Source organism: Lepidochelys kempii, chromosome 9 (genome assembly GCF_965140265.1).
Source record: "Lepidochelys kempii isolate rLepKem1 chromosome 9, rLepKem1.hap2, whole genome shotgun sequence".
Lineage (NCBI taxonomy): Eukaryota > Metazoa > Chordata > Testudines > Cheloniidae > Lepidochelys > Lepidochelys kempii.
The window spans coordinates 6,712,377-6,730,702 of record NC_133264.1 but is presented as its reverse complement, the minus strand read 5'-3'; positions in this window follow the sequence as shown (position 1 = coordinate 6,730,702).

Here is an 18,326-nt window from a genome sequence, read left to right as displayed (position 1 = left end):
GCTTCGCTCCCAGCAGCTCCCATTGAGAAGAATCCCAATAGGCACTGGTGGTTATTGGGCCCTTTTAGATAACGGGCCATTTCTTTAAGTGCCTAACAGAACTGGGGAAATCCTGCAGCCAAGCGTCTGTGAACATGTATCCGAACAAAACCTCTGATGGTATTTTCAACTTTATTAATTGTTCCCCTTTAGCTCAAGCTGTAGCATTAATGCTTTCGGACCTCATTTGGGGTTGAAGCCCCATACACAGGCTGCAGCCTGCTGCCAGCACTGTAATCTCTGTGCCCTGCCCTCTCTGCTCCCCAGGTGTGGATAAAGGATCCCTGTTCGACCCTGCTGTCCGTTCACCTCCTTCCTTCCTGGTCCCTTTCATTCGCATCTGCCTGTGTCTGCTTTCCAGCTGCGTCGGGGTGCTGGGATCACGGGGCGGCATTCTCAGCACTAACAGCCCATGCCGGTGATTGGCATCCAGTGGGCTGGGGAAGACGGAGGCTTTGTCCTGGGTGCCCGCTGAATGTGCCGACTCCAAGGGTGGCAGGGGTTGCTTAGCAACTCCCAGGGAGTGCTAGGGCAGGGGCCCTGCTGTGCCAGTCCCAGGCCCATCCAAGGAGATGGCAGCGTGAGACCGCCCGAGAAGAATACTCAAGCAACAATTTCACGCCACCCTAGGGAACCCCAAAGGGGTTGCGGTGCCTGGTCCCAATCTCCACAGAGAACTTGGGGCCAAGTACAGATCCCAGGAATATAGCTTGGGTCATCAGCTCAGGGACCTGGCCTAGGTGAGGGCTGGATCCTCACTGGGTGTGGACGGGGGTGGGGGGGCAATGCACAGGCTGGAGAGACCCAGCCTGACTGCGAGAGCGCGTGGGGAGTTGGCAGGGGTGACACTTGGAAGGAAAGACATCTTCTCCAGGGGTCAGCTGAGCAAACTTGGCCAGGAGCCCACAACACCATTGAGGCAGGGTTGCTTTTCGAAGCAGACCTGGCCCTTTAACTTTACCACGCCTCAGTTTCCCCATCTGTGAAATGGGGATGATCACAACCACCAGACCCGCTCCCACAGATCTTGTGAGGCACCATGGAAGTTGGCACCACTGGAGTCAGACAGGGCTTTAGACGTGCTAAGGGCGATTCCACTGAAGGACACCCAGTACCAACAGCTATCGTGGCTCCTAGGCCCAAATCCTAAAAGGCATTTAGGCACCTAACTCCCCTTGACTTCAGTGGATGTTAGCTTTGAAGATCCAGGCCCTAGTGTCCACCCAATACGGTGCAGAGCACTCTGTGCTCCTCGCGCTAGTTAGGGGGAATTGTTCACGTGGGTGTGAGATTATGGGCCATACGGTCACACAGTGCCACGTAAGGGGGAGAGAAGCTGGTCGCTGAGCTGGACTGAATGCATGGTGCCCCGTACGTGCGACAGCTGTCAAACCATCTGAGAACATCCCCACTGGGTCTGAGATTCAACTCAGCATGAGAGAGAAGAACTAGGCCCCTTGGCTAGAGACCTGGGGGTCTGAACAAAGTGAGGCCAAGACCTGCCTGCTGAAGGGGCTGGCTCTGACCCGGTCCCTGGCCTTGGCTCAGGCCTTCAGACCTGGCCCTGGGTAACAAAGGGGACCTGATCAGCCAAGGCCTTTTCAGAAGTTCAAAGTGGAAGAGACGCCTGGGATTGGTTGGGAGGCAGGAGCCAGCACGTCTGCCAACATCTGGCCTGGTCTCCACCTCCCCTGCCAGCAACAGAGACCCCTCACATTGCCTCAGGACCCTCCCCTTCCTGCCTGCTGCAGGGGCAGCGGTGGGGGGATGGAGGCGTGGAGGGAAGGCCTCGCTCTCTAAGAAGAACAGGAGGACTTGTGGCACCTTAGAGACTAACAAATTTATTTGAGCATAAGCTTTCGTGAGCTACAGCTCACTCCATTGGATGCATGCAGTGGAAAATACAGGGGGGAGATTTTATATACACAGAGAATATGAAACAGTGGATGTTACCATACACACTGTAACGAGAGAGATCAGGTAAGAAGTGCTTCCTTCATGAAGGTTTGGGACACACACACACACAAGCACTGACTCACAAATGGACACACAAGCACTGACTCACAAATGCACACACAAGTGCTGACCAAAAATGTACACCCACACTCAAAGGCACACACACAAAAGCAACGACTGACAAATGCACACAGGCTCTCCTAACCACCCTCCCTCCTCCGCACAAGAGCACTGACTCACCAATGCACCTACACACACACACTCACTCCTAAACACACACCCCTCGTGTGCACAACCACATTCACATCCATCCGCAGGCAGCCACAGACGCATGGGTATAATTAGCCGGTTCCTGTTCAAACAGACTCACTGCGCCAGCGACCTGTAGCCTGTAATTTCGCCCTGCCCTGTGCGAGGCACTAAAGGAGCCAGGCCACAGCAACCCCAGCCAGGCAAACACACACCAGGCACGCAGGAATGTGGTTCACAGAGAACAGCCCATGCCTGGCCCTGAGTCCAAGGCAGGCCATGAATACCTGTTAAAGGGACATGGGCTGCAGATTTGGGTGGGGCACCGAGGGGAGGGATTTCTTCTACCTCTGCCCCCCAACCCGGATCTTTTTCAGTTCTTTGTTTATTTTTAAGTTGGGGGTTTCACAAGCGCTGAGTATCCCTGGCATTAACCCTTTGCTTCCCCAGGGGAACTGGCTTTTCAGACCCTGCCATCCAAGCGAGAGGACAGCCAGAGCCCGGCAGGCAGTGAAGGAGTTTCTGTGACGGTCCCTCCTGCCCAGGTAATAGGAATAACGTTTTGAACAAGCCCCCTGCAGCGGCCCAGCCCCGGTGCTTGGCCGTGCCATGGGGCTCTGAAGCTGAGGAGTGTCCCATCTCATTAGAAGACTCAAACCAACCATTTTTCCTGCAGGGTCTACATTGAGGGTGATGTTTCCCTTCCCTCACATGAATGCCTGTCAAAGGGACTCAGCCCTGTTATATGAAGAACACCTGCTAAAGGCAGACAGGAGTGCTTAGAGCAGGGGCATGCCTGGGCCAGGCCAAAAATCACAGCTCTGTTGGGGTTTTCTCCCAACTCCGGCAGGGAGTGTGACTCCCGGGTTCTATTCCTGACTCTGCCACTGACTCTGTGTACCCTTGGGAAGGCCGCTTGCCTGCCACGTGCCTCAGTTTCCCATGCTGGGCGAGCAAGGGGCTCCTCTCTCTGCTGAGTTGTGGGCAAAGAGTAAAGCCAGCCAGTGAGTGACAGGGGATGGATCACTTGATGATTCCCTGTCCTGTTCATTCCCTCTAGGGCACCTGGCACTGGCCACTGTCGGCAGACAGGAAACTGGGCTAGATGGACCTTTGGTCTGACCCAGTCTGGCCGTTCTTATATTCTTATGTTCAGCTCACAGGGGCTCCCTCTGCTCACTGTCCAGCCAGTGCCCATCACCGTAGTACCTAGGCGCTGCATACTAGCAGCTGGCTGCACTGCTGGCATAACTCCACTCACCCACCTGGAGTCACACCATGGCTGGGTTTGGCCCCCGATCTTTCCCAGGTTCCTGGTGCCCATGATTTTACTTGGTTGCCTAGGCAGCGTGGGCTGAGGCCCAGGGTATGGGGGATCAGGGCTGGGCTGGACGAGCCAATGACCCGAGGCAAAGCTGATGGATATTCCATCATCAGACCTTCATCCTAAGTGCCCTGTGCCACGGCTGCCCGGCCTGTTGTTGCCTATTTATTTGGGGGTTTAAAGCCCTGTTTAAGATCAATGGTGTGTTCTCAGCCACTGGCATAGGAGCACCAGGGCTACCTCGCTCAGCGTCTGCCAGACCCGCTCTCTGGGTCCCAAATAAAGAATTGGCAGAGACAGGGCGAGGGAGGCCAGGGCGGGGAGGGTCTCGCAGCCTCAGCCAAAGGGATGGATTAATCAGTACAAAAGCACCCCCTGCTGGCCAGCTGGAAGATAGCAGCCCCCCCGCACACCCTACTGGAAATAGTTAGTCTCTAAGGTGCCACAAGTCCTCCTTTTCTTTTCACAGGAGAGAGGTGTGGATAAGAACTAGGGTGAAGGGGTGGCCAAGGGGAGGACTGGGACAGAAGCAGGGGACAGGAAAGCCCGGGGCAGAACAAGGGAGCCACAGGCTGACTGGCTAAATGTCTCTCTAGTCCGTGAGTAAGGAAGTATTTGTCCTCACGTCAGCGCCCCGTCTGGCCCGGCATTAGCTAGCTTTTTCCACAGGAGGTTTGTGGTTTCCAAGCTGGAGAGGCCTTTCCTGTCTGATCCTGCGTGTGTGTACGCAGCAGTGCATGGCTCTGTGCGTGTCTCTCTCCACAGGTGCCTGCAGGTGTGTGGGGCTCCAGGTGCACACGCACGTGTGTGTGTGTGTGTGTGTGTGTGTGGTGTGCATTTTCACCCACCCCTTTCTTTCACGCCTTTCCCTTTTTTTCCAATCTGAGCGGCTCCACAGAGCCAGCAAGAAGGATCAGCCCTGCCCTGGCCCAGCCAATCAGAACACAGCAGGGCCGGGGGAATTGGAACATGTGCCTTTAAAACCAGAGCCTTTTGTCTGGCAAAGCCCTGCCGGGTAATGAACATGAGCCTGTACAGCACTGGGAGATGCCTCTGCCGGTAGCTGGCTCCTGTGCCGGGGCTGATGGGCAGCCCGGGGACAGGTCTGGACCCAGCTCACTGGAGAGGACAGATCACCGGCCCTGGGAGGACAATGCACAAAGGGGGGCTGCTGGCAAGCTGCCCGGGAATTAACGCGATTGCAAAGCACTCGAAGGACAGACATCTCTACCTCTGCTCTTGTGGCTTTAGAAAGGACACTAGCTCTCTGCAGGTATTTCTCATAATCCCCCTTCTTCCCCCCCCTCCCCAAATAAATAGTGGGAAGTTTGGCTCGCCAATCTCTTTCTTTAGTGGCTAGCTGTCTTTTTCTTCATCCATTGCCCAGGCAGATGCTTGTTATTGTAGGGTCTTTTTTGGAGGGAGAGGGCTGGGGACGTTGTCTCGTTACCGTAGGCTTGGTCAAGAGGGCTGGGCAGCCAGGGGGGCATTGCAGGGGCTTTTGTGAGAGCTGGGCAGCTGGCTTGTTACTGTAGGGTTGCTCGGCCGTGCTCGGATTGTCTGTGCCCTGCGTTGTTGTTATTTATGCAGCCATGGGTGCATGGCACTTGGCAGGCAATCAACAAATGACAGGGCCATGCACTGGCGCGCTTAATTTTTAAATGACCGTTTCCATTCTGATTGTGGGCGCCCGGGGGCGCTGGGGCTGGGCAGGGTAATTCCAGAAGCGTTGGCGGCTCTACGAACAGCTGTTATTGTAGGGGCTCTCTGCGGGGGGTGGGGGACGCACCCAGGGATTTTGTTGTTGGAGGATCACACCACAAGGCTGCTGACATTGACTTTCTGCACTGAAGCACTTGTCTGAAAATCACTGGCTCGCCGCCGTCTGCTACAGCCCCTCTGCAAGCCAGTATGCATGCCCAGTGGTCGGCAGTGCCAGGGATGTGTGGCCATGCCCCGGGTCCTTGTTTGCTGTTGTTTTGTATTGTCTGTTAAGATCTCAGCACCCTAACGAAGACACTGCGTAGCTCCTCCGGCTCCACGTCTGTTGAACATCGTGTGGGAGGGGAGCCGGACCTGCCATCAGCCACGGGGTATGCAATGACCTGGCCAAGCAGCTGCCCTGACAGCAGCTCTGTCTCCCCAGCCCCTCCCCCAGCCAACCCACAGAATGGTCCAACAGGACTGGTAATGCTGCCGGCCCCTGTAATGTTGCAATGCCTGATCCACTGCCTGCTGCAGGCTACGGCCTCCCTTTCCAGGGAGCGAATGTCCCCATCGCACAGGGGTGGAGGTGGCGCTGTCTTTCCCAGCCTGCAACGCACCCATGGAGGCATGTGGGCAGTAGCCCACCAATACAAGTCACAGTCAGCCGTGCCCTGGGAATGACACCAGAGAAGAAGCCACAGAGTCCCTCCCCTGCCCTCCGCAGAGCAGATAGACTGTGAGCTAGCGTCAAACGTATCCTGCCCCGGGGCTTTAGCTTCCCTGGGGACTCAGACCTCCCTCTAAGCTGAGCTTGGCTGGCCCTTGGGGTTCCCTTCAGAACCTCCCCTGTCCTAGCTCTCTAGTTCCTTCTCCAGCCCCCAGAGCTTGCTTTTCCAGAGGCAGATGTGCTGCGTCCGATGGTATCCCTCCCCTAGCCACACATGTGTCCTCCCTCCATTGCACTGTCGTGTCCTCCAGACGTGTACCAGGAAGAGCGATGGCTCATCAGAGGGGAAGGGGAGCTGGCTCAGGGCTCTGGAGGGGGGGGAAGCGGAGCCTTTGGTAGCTAGACTGCCCCTTCTCCCAGCCCAGGCTGGCAGTGACGAGAAGCGCTTGCCAGCCTTTGCGTGTTGGGTGGCCTGCGTGAACGGAGTTGTGGGGGGCTCTGTCTAGGTCAGGGGAGTGGTGTCCTCATCCTTACGGGGGCTGACTGACCTCCTCGTGGCGGCCTCCATAGAGAGGCCGGTGGATGAACCGGCCACATCTTCCTAGAGGCGGGATCCCGCTCGCCACTGCCCACACTGGCTCTGTGGATTAATCCAGCTCCTTGCACCAGGGCTGGCTTCCCAGCCACTCAAACCACAGCGCCACCCTCAGGTGGGTGGAGGTCCCTAGAGGAGTGGCAGAGGGGTCTGCTGCAGCTAGGGTGCTGGATCGAATACAGGCCCAGGCTGGTCAGTAGCACATGCAGGCCGAGTGTCCCACCAGGTGATTTGCGCCCTGCTCTGCCTCCCAGGTGACTGCTGGCAGCGCTGTCCTTTGCTCTTACTGAGAGGACTGGCTGCTGGGCACAGCGAGGGCCCGACAGGGCCAGGCTCATGGGAGCAGGAAGCAAAGGTCTGGGCAATGGTCGGAGGGCAAGGTGACTTTCAGGAGAGGGTAATGACCAGGAGAGCAGTGGCCTGACCACAGGACTGGGAATCCCAGAACGCCCGAGTTCCAATCCCAGCTCTGCCTTTATGGCCTGGGGCAAGTCAGGTTCCCACTCTGTGCCTCAGTTTCCCCCCACTTACCTGCCTCCCCAGGTGTGTGTGAAGGCTAGTTAATGAAAAGCTCTAGAGCAGCCCCGAGCATTGCTTTCGCTCCAGAGCCCCCCCAGGCTGGTTGTCACAGAGACACCACCTCTTTGGCTAATGGAGGTCTGAGGGGACTTGGTGGGTTTTCAGAGTAATGAGGCATCAGGGGACACGGCTGGTTGGGATGCCAGGTTTGGCTCACTGAGGTTGCCCTCTGATTGTTGGCTGCTGCCTAGCTGGGCTGGATCTGCCCCGTGACTAAGAAATGAAAGGCTTGGCAGGCCAGATTCTGCTCCCCGTTACATTGGTGTAAATCCAGCCTCACTCCTCCGAAATCAATGGAACGACTCCTGATTTACAGCCAGGGACCTGAGGCCAGCATCCAGCCCTGTAACTCTCTTGCTGTCCCTTGAGCGTCAGTGTAACTACAAAGTTAATTTGCTTCCAAATGGGACAGCTGCCAGTGGGTTAATTTTCATCCCTTGCTACCTGGGCCTGCGGTGTTGTAAAATGAGGTGGGGGAGGACACATTTTAGATTGGGGAGTGGAGGGCTAAACTGAGATGACCAAGTTGACACTGAGCCAACTGATTTACACAGCTCTAAGCTCAACAGGTCTGGCTTGTTATACTGAGCATCTGGCCACTAAAACGCAGGATCCTAGGGGGAAACTGAGGCATGGGATCACGAAGATCCCCGGCCCTGTGACTCAAGAAATATAACAGTGAATGGGGTGTTGTGTGATTTCCCCCCCCCCTCCAGGAGGTGCTTTGGGGTTCATGAGAGAGGCAGGTACATTGAAGCCTGACCTTTGCAGTACAAACAGCTCTGCCCTAACTCTAGGCAATCGCCCAGCAAACCCCAAGGGAATCTGACGCCCTTACAGCCTGCCAAGGAGAGCTCTGCCCTGGCAACGTGACTGCAGCCACGGCGTGCGACTGTCTCACCCGGGCCTCGGCAAAGAGCTCCGTGTTGTGCCGCGACCGTGTGAGCAAATGAACCGCCCCTACCACCAGAGATGTCCGCACTGCAGCTGGGGAGTGACTTGAGCTAGCGTGCTAACCCAGCCGTGCTCCCCAGCCTGCCCGACCCCCTGGATCCGGGCTCGGGGGGTGAGCCCAACTATGCCGGAGCGGCCATGGCCACCCTGATAGTTCTAGCACACTCGCTATCGTAAGCTGAGTTAGTACCGGTCTGTTTACCTGGCCTGGGGAGCTCGTTCCCAGCTGCAGTGTAGACATCCCCCGGGAGACTAACAGCGTGGACTAGAGCCAGGGGGAACATGGCTAGGTACCGAGCACAGCCCCGCTCAGTACAACTGTGCCCTGACCCACAGCGTCCCCAGCTAGTCTGGAGCCCAGCCCCCTCCGCTCTGCCGATGCCACTCACTCCTCAGCAGCAGCATTTGCGGGCTGTAGTTATTCCAGTCCAGGGCCCCCGTATTGATCTGTTTGCCTGTCTCATTCGAGGCGTTTAGCAGGCACCAGCCGTCATCGTTTCTAAGCGTTAATACACCAGCAGCATGCCACACGCTCTCGAACGCAGGTCTCTTGTGTAAGGGGGGTGGGGGGCGTGAGCTACTTGGAAACACAGGGCTTGTCAGATGGGGTCAGACCCATGGTCCATCCAGTCCTGGCTTCTGTCTCCCACAGTACCCAGCTGCAGACACTGCAGGGGAAGGTCCAAGAACCCCTGTAATGGGAAGAAACGCCCCCGAGGTTATTCCTAGAGGCTGCTAGAAGCGCACGGTAGTGCTGAAGCAGGACCCAGGTCTGCGGGGGGTGGGGGTGAGTGTGAACACCTCCCCCCTTTCAAGGAGCCCCTTAAAACGAGCATTTCAGGCATGGGTGTTTTAAAAAGCTGCTTCCGTTGCTGTTCCCGACAGGTGGGGAGAGCTTTGCGCTGACCACAGGAGCTCGCAGACGTGGCTGCTGGGTTCACACACACGCCTTCAAAACTCCCCCTACTGCCCCAGTGACACAGATCTTCCAAAGCCAGGAAATAATTTAAAGGCCCCTTCAGGACTGAGAAGTGACTCCGAAACTCCCCTCTCTGCCCCACCACGTGTCTCTGACGTTCCTGACCCAAAGAAGTACTGTTTCAACACCCATTAGGCTTGCCTGAGCCTAAACCTCGGGCAGACCTGCCTTTCCTCCTGCCCTGTCTATTTAGGCTGAGAGCACTTCTAGGCCCGGGAGCGTTTTCGCTGTGGGTATGTCTGCACATACTCGGGCGGCTAGGCCGTCCCGCTGCGCACACCTCCCTGGCAGCGAGTTAGCTCAGTCAGAGCTAGGGTGGCTACACCTACCCAAGCTGGGAATCCAGCATAGACATGGAATCGTAGGACTGGAAGGGACCTCGAAAGGTCATCTAGTCCAGTCCCCTGCACTCAGGGCAGGACTAATTATCTGGATCATTCTTGACAGGGGTTTGTCTAACCTGCTCTTAAAAATCCCCAATGATGGAGATTCCACAACCTCCCTAGGCAATTTATTCCAGGGCTTAACCACCCTGACAGTTAGGAAGTTTTTCCTAATGTCCAACCTAAATCTCCCTTGCTGCAATTTAAGCCCATTGCTTCTTGTCCTATCCTCAGAGGTTAAGAAAAACAATATTTCTTCCTCCTCCTTATGACAACCTTTTACATACTTGAAAACTGTTATCATGTCCCCTCTCAGTCTTCTCTTTTCCAGACTAAACAAACACAGTGTTTTCAATCTTTCCTCAGAGGTCATGTTTTGTAGACCTTTAATCCTTTTTGTTGCTCTTCTCTGGACTCTCTCCAATTTGTCCACATCCTTCCTGAAATGTGGCACCCAGAACTGGACGCAGTACTCCAGTTGAAGCCTAATCAGCGCGGAGTTGAGTGGACGAATTACTTCCAATGTCTTGCTTACAACTCTCCTGCTAATACATCCCAGAATGATCTTCGCTTTTTTCGCAACAGAGTGACACTGTTGACTCATATTTATGTTGTGATCCACTATGACCCCCAGATCCCTTTCCACAGTACTCCTTCCTAGGCCGTCGTGTCCCAGTTTGTGTGTGTGCAACTGATTGTTCCTTCCTAAGTGGAGTACTTTGCATTTGTCCTTATGGAATTTCATCCCATTTACTTCAGACCATTTCTCCAGTTTTTCCAGATCATGTTGACATACACGGGTCTGTGCAGCACAACGGGGCGCTGATCTCAGCTGGGATCTTTAGGTCTAAGGATGTGGTCCTGCTGCCCATCATGTAGTCTCTGAGCACTGTCCACATAAGATAGACTGGCCCTGAGTGGAGTTTCTGGCTTTTCTTCCATTTCAGGTTATAGGAAGATCTGTGGGGTGTTGGTACGTTATTAATTCTTCTGCAGGGAAGAGAAGGTGATTGAACTTGGTGCTACCATGACACCCACATTCATTATTACTTGTGTTACCCTCGGGCCTAGGGCCCCCACTCCTGGAGCAGGACCCTGTTGTACGAGGCGCAGATGCAGAACAACAGACAGTCCCTTGCCCAAAGAGCTGACACTCACAGTAATACGCAGATTTGGGAGAGCCAGCCAGGCTCTATTCCGACTCGCACGTCATCAACAGACCCGTCAGCTCTGTTCTTGCTGGAAAATCCTTCTGACCGGGGATGAGGCCGGAGGCAGCGAGAACCCCAGATGCCACGGGGAGCTGGCGGAAAATGCTCACTGGATCTGTGACCTGAGCTGTATGGGATGGCAGAGAGAATGGATGTGGGATACTGCCATACTCCATTCCCTGTCCCTTTCCTGGTTTCACTGCGTGCAGGTGCCTTCCCGCCCACCCCCCGCCTCCAATTTATATGGCAAAGAAAACTGACATTTACACAGCAAAAGCTTGCTCAGCTCCATGGAGTCCTGCAGACACATGGCACCCAGCAGGAGGCGCTGCACAGGGAGCAGAGTGCCACGTGGCAGGCAGCTACTCTGGCCTGGCAGCTCATGTCGGCTTGGTCTTTCTGGGCATCTGCTGCTGCCAGGACTTCGCTGTGCCAGGGCCCTGGGATTCTAGGGTAGCAATAGGCCCCCACGTTAATGCTGGTGCTGCTCTCACTACAGGGAGCTCTGTGGCTGATCCCTTGGCAGGGGTGTTCAGGGGATGACACCCAGGCCAGGGGAGGGTCGCCTGACTGCCGTCTCTGCTCTGCCTCCTCTATGGAGAAGCAGAGGCCACGGGGCTTTGCCACGGCTACCTGCGCTGTCTTTGTTGACAGAAGCATCTGGGAATGGAGCGTGCTCTCTGGGGTCAGACAGGGACGGGGCAGATGCGGTCTGGGATGGATGGACTCCCTGTGCTGGCCCCGGGACGAAACTGCCCCCCGCTCCTCCCAGCCAGGCTGCTGGGATCAACACAGTCCCAGTGACGCCCCCTTTGGGCCTTGTGGCAGTTGAGGGCTAGCTGGGGTGGAGGATGGCCCCGGCCTCACCTCCTCCCAAACGGCCAAGGATACACCTGCTGCTGGCATAACTCCTATGCCAGGCCCTCCTGCCTGGGGAGAGGCATAGACCCAGCCCTGCATCTGCTGGGGAGGCGGGTAATCCCGGGGGCCTTGCGGCTGTCCTGTGGCCACTTTGCCCTGGCATGGTGGAGCTCATGGGGCCTGAATTACACCTGCGGAGTTAGCACGACCGGGGCCGAGGGGAGAGAGCTCCCTTGGGCTGGGAAACACCCCAGGCTCTGTCACCAGCTCCGCCCCGCGCTGGCATGGCACTGAAGCCCCTTGCCCAACCCTGGAAAGAAATCAGGCCCTGCCTCTCTGGGGTCTGTGCTCCCCTCCTGTGCAACAGCGGGAGAGAGGAGCCAAACACCCCACTGTGCCCAGCTGAGAAGCAGCCTGCGCTGGAGGCTCTTCGTCCACCGGGTGGCGCCCCGTATGCCTGGCTGCCGTTGTGCAGAGGCCGAGGCGGGCAGCATGCATGCAGGCTCTGGGGAACGCAGGAGGAGTTAGTTGCTTTGGGCCACCGGGGGGTCAGTTAATCCTTGGTTATGACCCAGCCTGTTCTTCGGGCTGCTTTCGGAAGTCTAGGTGGTGCGCTTGGCTGGCCCGGGGAAGGAGGCTGGCTGCAAAGGGATGAGCTGCTCCAGGCTCAGCAGAGAAAACTCAGCCCCATCGGCTCGGCTGGCCTTGCAAATACATTAAAGGGCACCTGCCTAGCAGAGCGCCGGGGGGCCTTGTGGGGGTGTGGAGGCATGGAGCCCAGCCCCAGGGGCAGGGAACGGACAAGGAGGAATAGGGACACCCCATGTCTCTCTATTACAGAGCAGCAGGGGTGAGCTGGGCAGGGAGTCCGGTCCATGCCCCTTTGGCCGGAAGAAAGGCGGCTGTGATGGCAGGAGGGGAGGCTGCTTGGACGCGTGAGCTCAGAAGCTAGACTGGGCTCCTGGCCCAGGCTTGACAGGAGGGACGGGCCCAGGCGACGGGACCCGGAAGGTCGCAGCCCAGCTAGGAGTGCGGCGTCCACATGTCCATCGGTACGATCATCACCCCCACCCCCTGGCAGCCTCAGAGGGGCCACGGATTGCATGGGCCACGGAGACTGAGCTCCCCTCTTGATGGGTGTCCCTCCAGCTTGCGGGTGTGTGTCAGAAACTGGCCCGGCTCATCCAGCTCGGCCCCCGTCTTGTGGATGCACAAGAACACCGTCCTTCGTGGGATGCCAGGAGGAAGTTGGAGATCAGAGGCTTCCCCCCTGCACAAGTCAGGATATGAGGGGCCCCGGGGAGATCTCCTTCTGCCCCCTCTCCCATCGCCTGCCCACCCTCCCCTTTCCTGGATTGCGGCTGGCAGAGCACAGGCAGCCTGCCCTTGTAAAAGCAATGCGTCCTCTTGGCTTTGGAACAGATGGGGCTTGTGGCGTCCATCCCTGAAGAGCAGCGGAGTGGAGGCGTGGGGGGCAGGATCTCTCCCAGCCTCGACCTGCACCATGTGCTCCACAGAAGGCATCGCGATCACCAAGCAACCTGGGGGTCTAAGAGGAAACACCTGGCTGGAGTCAGCAGTAGAGAGCAATTGCATGCCCCCCCACACACACACTATGCTCCCCTCTCCCACATGCTGTCCCAGCCAGTACAATCAGGGAACCTCTGGTGGCAGCTTGGGTCTCAGGTGGGGAGTGATGTTGGTCCCAAGGTTGGGGCACAGGAGGGGGGCAGGGGTGCAGGCTCCAGGGGCGCTTACCTCAAGCAGCTCCCGGAAGCAGCGGCATGTCCCTCCTCCAGCTCCTACATGGAGGCATGGCCAGGTGGCTCTGCGCACGGCCCCATCTGCAGGCACCACCCCTGCAGCTCTCATTGGCCATGGTTCCCAGCCAATGGGAGCTGCAGAGCTGGGGCTTGGGGTGGGGGTAGCGTACAGAGCTCCTTGGCTGCCCCTATGTGTGGTACCCGGAGCGGGGACATGCTGCTGCTTCCCAGAGCCTCGGCAGGCACGGAGCCTGCCTTAGCCATGCTGTGCCACCAACCAGACTTTTAATGGCCCGGTCAGCACTGCCAACCAGAGCCGCCAGTGCCGACCGGAGCCGCCAGGGTCCCTTTTTCAACCAGAACACCCGGTCAAAAACCAGACACCTGGCAACCCTACTTTGACTGCAGTGTAGACATTGACATGGACTGTGAGCTCTCCGGGGCAGGGACTGCCGTTCCCTATGTTTGCACGGTGCCTGGCCTAATGGGGCCTCTAGCTCCTACCAAAATAGACATGTTACATAGTAACACGCCACGTGGGCCAGCCTTTTGATCACTGATTATGAGAGAGGGCATGACGCGCTAAATAAAGGGGATCTTTGCAAGGGGCTAAGCCCCTTCAGCCAGGCCTGGGAATGGAGGGCATTCAGCCCCTCCCAAGAGGCGATCATCAATAATTAACGGCCCTGTTAATTAACTATATTTACGCATGAAATCATCACCCCTTTTCATGCCCCCTGCGCAGCTGTGCCATGTCCGCACAGCGCCAGCCCCTCTGGCTGTTTTGGGGCCATATTTTTGCCCTGGCTAGGTGCATTTCCTGTGCTCCAACCTTGTAAACACGTGCCGGGGGTGGGGGAGAGCGTGGCCAGCAGCGTGGTTGGAATCTAATTAAGATAATCACCAGATTGGATTCTGGCCGGATATGGGGTTGCTGCAGCAGTAGCAGCTTCAGCTTGCCGTTAGGAGAAGGGAATAGACCAGGGCCCAAGCCTTTGCTGAGCAGCCGGTGAAGGAGCCACATGCTGGAAGTCAGCTGGGCTGGTCACTTCCTCACTGATTTTTTTTTTTTTTTTAAATGCGTCCCGCTTCCTTTGAAAGCGATCGTGTGCTTCAAACCCGCCGTGGCCCCGCCCCTTGGCTCCTTGCAGCAGGCACTTCACCTTAACGTGCCCTTGGCAAGCCCGCTCTAAGGGAAAGGAAGAATCTACCGCCTGCCATGGTGCCCTGCCACATCTGCAGGGGCGCCATGTGGGTGGCCAAGCGGCTTTCCGCCCCTGAGGCCTGCGCTGGAGTCTCCAGAGTTGCCTGACCACCTACCGGGGGGCGGAGGGGTAGAGGTTGAACCTGGAGCTGCTGTCTGGCTCTGGAACCCAGCACCGGGCCCAGCCCCTGAGCCGAGCCAAGCTCTCCCCAGCCTTTGATGGTGCGGGCAGCAGAGAGAATGCTTCAGACTAGCCTAACTGAGCTTCATCTTCCCATCAGGGGTCACTTCTCCAGCCTAAAACCTCCTCATGGTGGGGCCTATCACGCTAGGGCCCTTTCTCCACTTCCTTAACGCTTTCAGGGCAGGTGTGGAGTGAACACCCTGTCACCTCCCCCCAGTCTGCCCATATCATCTGTTGTCTTTTGTCTTATACTTAGATTGTGAGCTCCCTGGGGCAGGGACTGTCTTTTTGTTCTGTTTGTACAGCGCCCAGCACAATGGAGTCCTGCTCCACGATCAGGGCTTGTAGGCACTACGGTAACATAAATAATTAATAATAATCCCACGGGGCTGGAGTCCCTGGGGCCCTGCCCCTTGTTCAGTCACAGATTGGGAATAAAGTGCTACCCTTCTGATCTGGGGGCATTTCGCACTGCCTTGGCACCAGTGTCCTTGGCTGCAGACAGTGCAGGGCACTGGAGAATCAGGCGCTGATTAGCAGTCATTCCTTTCCCAAGGCCTGGATTGTTTGTGTTTGTTTCAGAGGGGATGGTCAGCTACAGACAGGGGACTTGCAGAGGAGAATTTGCCACAGGCTCCGCCATCCCTGTGGGTCGGGGCTCTGGAATCTGGGCTTTCATTTAAAACCCCCAGAAGATTACATTTTGTAGCTGGGACCTACCCATTCCAACCCTCCTTCTATCGGTGGTGCGCATCGTCACCCAGAGCACTTCCACTGACTGAAGAGGGACAGTGTATGGAGCTGAGAGCCAGGGATCTCTGCTTCTTGCCTCTGGTGGGGAGATCCGCGCCCAGAGTCTGGTTGGCTGTAGTGCACAATAGATCATAAGTGTGACTGGCCCTCATTTATCTCGTGTGTTGACCCTGAAACCTAACAATGACCACCCAGAGGTGATGGTGCCTCAGAAATGCCAGCTACTGTGTTTGTCCCACAATCCCAAGCTGCCTTCCACATCTCCCTCAAAGCCCCAGTTGCCAAATCCTCCTGCTTGCCCAATGACAAACTCCAGCAGCACAACTATGAGGTGTCATTAAACACGTCCCTGTGAAAATGATTGCCATAGGGGACGCTGGACTGAATTATTTATTCGCATATTTAATTCAACAAAACCCTCCATTGTGGAATTTACTCCAAGCTGCTGCAGTATTCCCATGCTGCTGCTCTAACAACCAAGGCGAGCTACCACAGAACTGTGCTGCAGCTGGCCACAGAGTGACTGGGACCCGGAGTTTGCCCCTGCCTCGGGATCCTGAAAAGCAGTGGCAGAAGGGATCAGAACCGTTGCAGTTCCCGCCTCTGCTGCTGCTTGGCAAAGCTCTGAGCAGCAGCAGAGGCACTGTAGCTGCCTGCCTGCAGACTCAGGCAGACGACCCTGCATTGATTACCCTCAGCTCACAGCAGGAGGGCTTCCTTTGCCACCATAATACCAATCTTTTAAAATAAGAGAGTAAATTCTGCAGATATGGATGGCTCAGTCCCTCTGTCCCCACCCTAACCCTGCTCTCCCCCCTGCCACTGCCCAGGGAAAACATCCCTTTCATGTGCAACAAGCGGAATTTTCAAGCCCTGCTCCAGCCACTGAAGACACGGTGGGCAGCCCCTGAAGCTGCTGTCCGTCTGCCCAAGCTTGCCCCGCCCCCCAGCACTCTGGCAGGGGGCTGCGAGTTCCCAGACTGCACCTGTCTGGTGTGCCAGCACTTGGAGGGTTAAAATTGGGGGCCAGCTTCCTCACAGCCAAGGCTTAGCTGCAGAAAGGGCGGTTGCCATGTTAGCATTTCCCTGTGCCCGTGACTCATCCCAGCACCTGCTAATCATGTCCCCTGGGACCCAGTGGCTGCCAGCTGTACTCCCTGCCGCTGATGCAACAGAAGCAAGCAAAGGTCCCAGACTGGGGGAAATCGACTGGTGAAAGCCAGGCTCTGGTTACAGGTCTGGGTGTTCCTGTGCTTTTGACCCTGTCTTCCCTTCTCCAGATGAAAAGGGATCGAGTTCGATGTAAGCTGACCCCATTTCTGCCTGCCATGAATGCTAGGGAGGGGAGCAGAGTTTGTCTCGGGGGTCGGGGAGCAGGGGTCGCCCTTAGGCACAGGCAGGGGAGGTCCCTTTTGGGAACCGTGCATAGATTTGCCACTCATGGGCTGGTCTGGGAACCCCACCTTCCGGGGCCAGTGAAGAAGGGACGCCTGCGGGTCTGAGGAAGGGGTGACTTCACTGCCCGGTCTCCCCCTCTGGCGGGAGCATCGGCAGAGGAAGGTGACTCAGCACCTGCTCTGCCCACCTGGCAGCAGGAGCGGGTGAGAGAGGGAGCTCACCCGTCACCATTCCCAGCTGCAAGCCCAGTGCAGGGAGCCGTCTGGGGGCCACTCCTCTCGTCTCCAAGGGTGCCTTTGGCCAGCAGCAGCCGCGGTGACTTATCCCCGCTCGGAGGCATGCCTGGGCATCGAGAGCTCTGGTGCATGGACATTCTTGGGCATGGCTCACATGCTAGCCCTGAAGCACAAAGCCATCCAGGCCCCCCTCTTCCCCTCCCCCCGGCAGCTTAAAGGGGCAATCCACACCCAGGACTTTGCGGGTGACGTTCAGGGTGTTAAGCAGAGTGGCTGCATCTCCAGCGGGCTCAGAGAGGACTCCCCCAGTCCGCTTCAGCATGGCACTGTCCTGGCCTGGGTACAGCTGGCAATGTCTTTGCACAGCTGCGGAATAATTAGGAATGGAAGAAGCAGGAGATTGGGCGGGGAGGGGGTGGGAACTTCCAGAGTTTTATTGCAAAGTTTGGGGAGTTACCTTCTGCCCAAGGATCACAAAACATTTCCCTCACCTCCTGTCCCCTCAGCTTTAAAATGAACAATATTTTATTCTGAAAAAAAGGGAAGCAGTTAAACTACATCCCGATAGCTACCACCACTATTGAGGCAGCATAGGCCAGAGGGTGAGGAGCTGGGGTTCATGAGACCTCGATCCTAGACCTGCCTTTGGCTCCGTCACTGGTCTGCCAAAGCCAAATGGACACCAATTGTTACCCTGGCTGACAATCTCAGCAGAGGTCTCGAGACTCCATCTCGGCCTGTCTTCCCCATTAGTTAATTAATTAGGTATGGACAGTACTAGAGTCAAGTTACAACAGGGGGAAACTGAGGCACGGGGAGGGGAGCTGCCCACTGTCACGCAGTGAGGCAGGACTAGAACTCAGCACCCCAGTCTGGGTGCTGGACGGCAGCTGCCTCCCACGTAAAAAGCAAGCCCAGGGATGCCACAGGGAGCAATCCTGTCTGACTGGTGGGTGTGAGGACCAGGCTGGAGCATACACCTTTCCCTGACGCCGTGAAGTTTAGGATGCAGACAGCTTGTGCCTTCAGCCCTCTCAGGATGGGGCAGGGCTCGCAGGTGGCATCATAAGAGGGCCTCAGAGGCAGCTTGCTCCATCCCTGCAGCTGGTGCTCTCTGCCTCAGTTTTCCCCCTTGGTCAATGTCTCCCCACGGGATTTAAGCCGCTGTGGGGCTCTTGGTCCTCTGGTCAAATGCTATAGGCCTCCCTTTCAGGGGGTGAATCAGAGGCCGGTCTCAGTGGTCCTGTAGCCCTTCCCCAATCGGCTAACAGTTCTTCAGCCTTG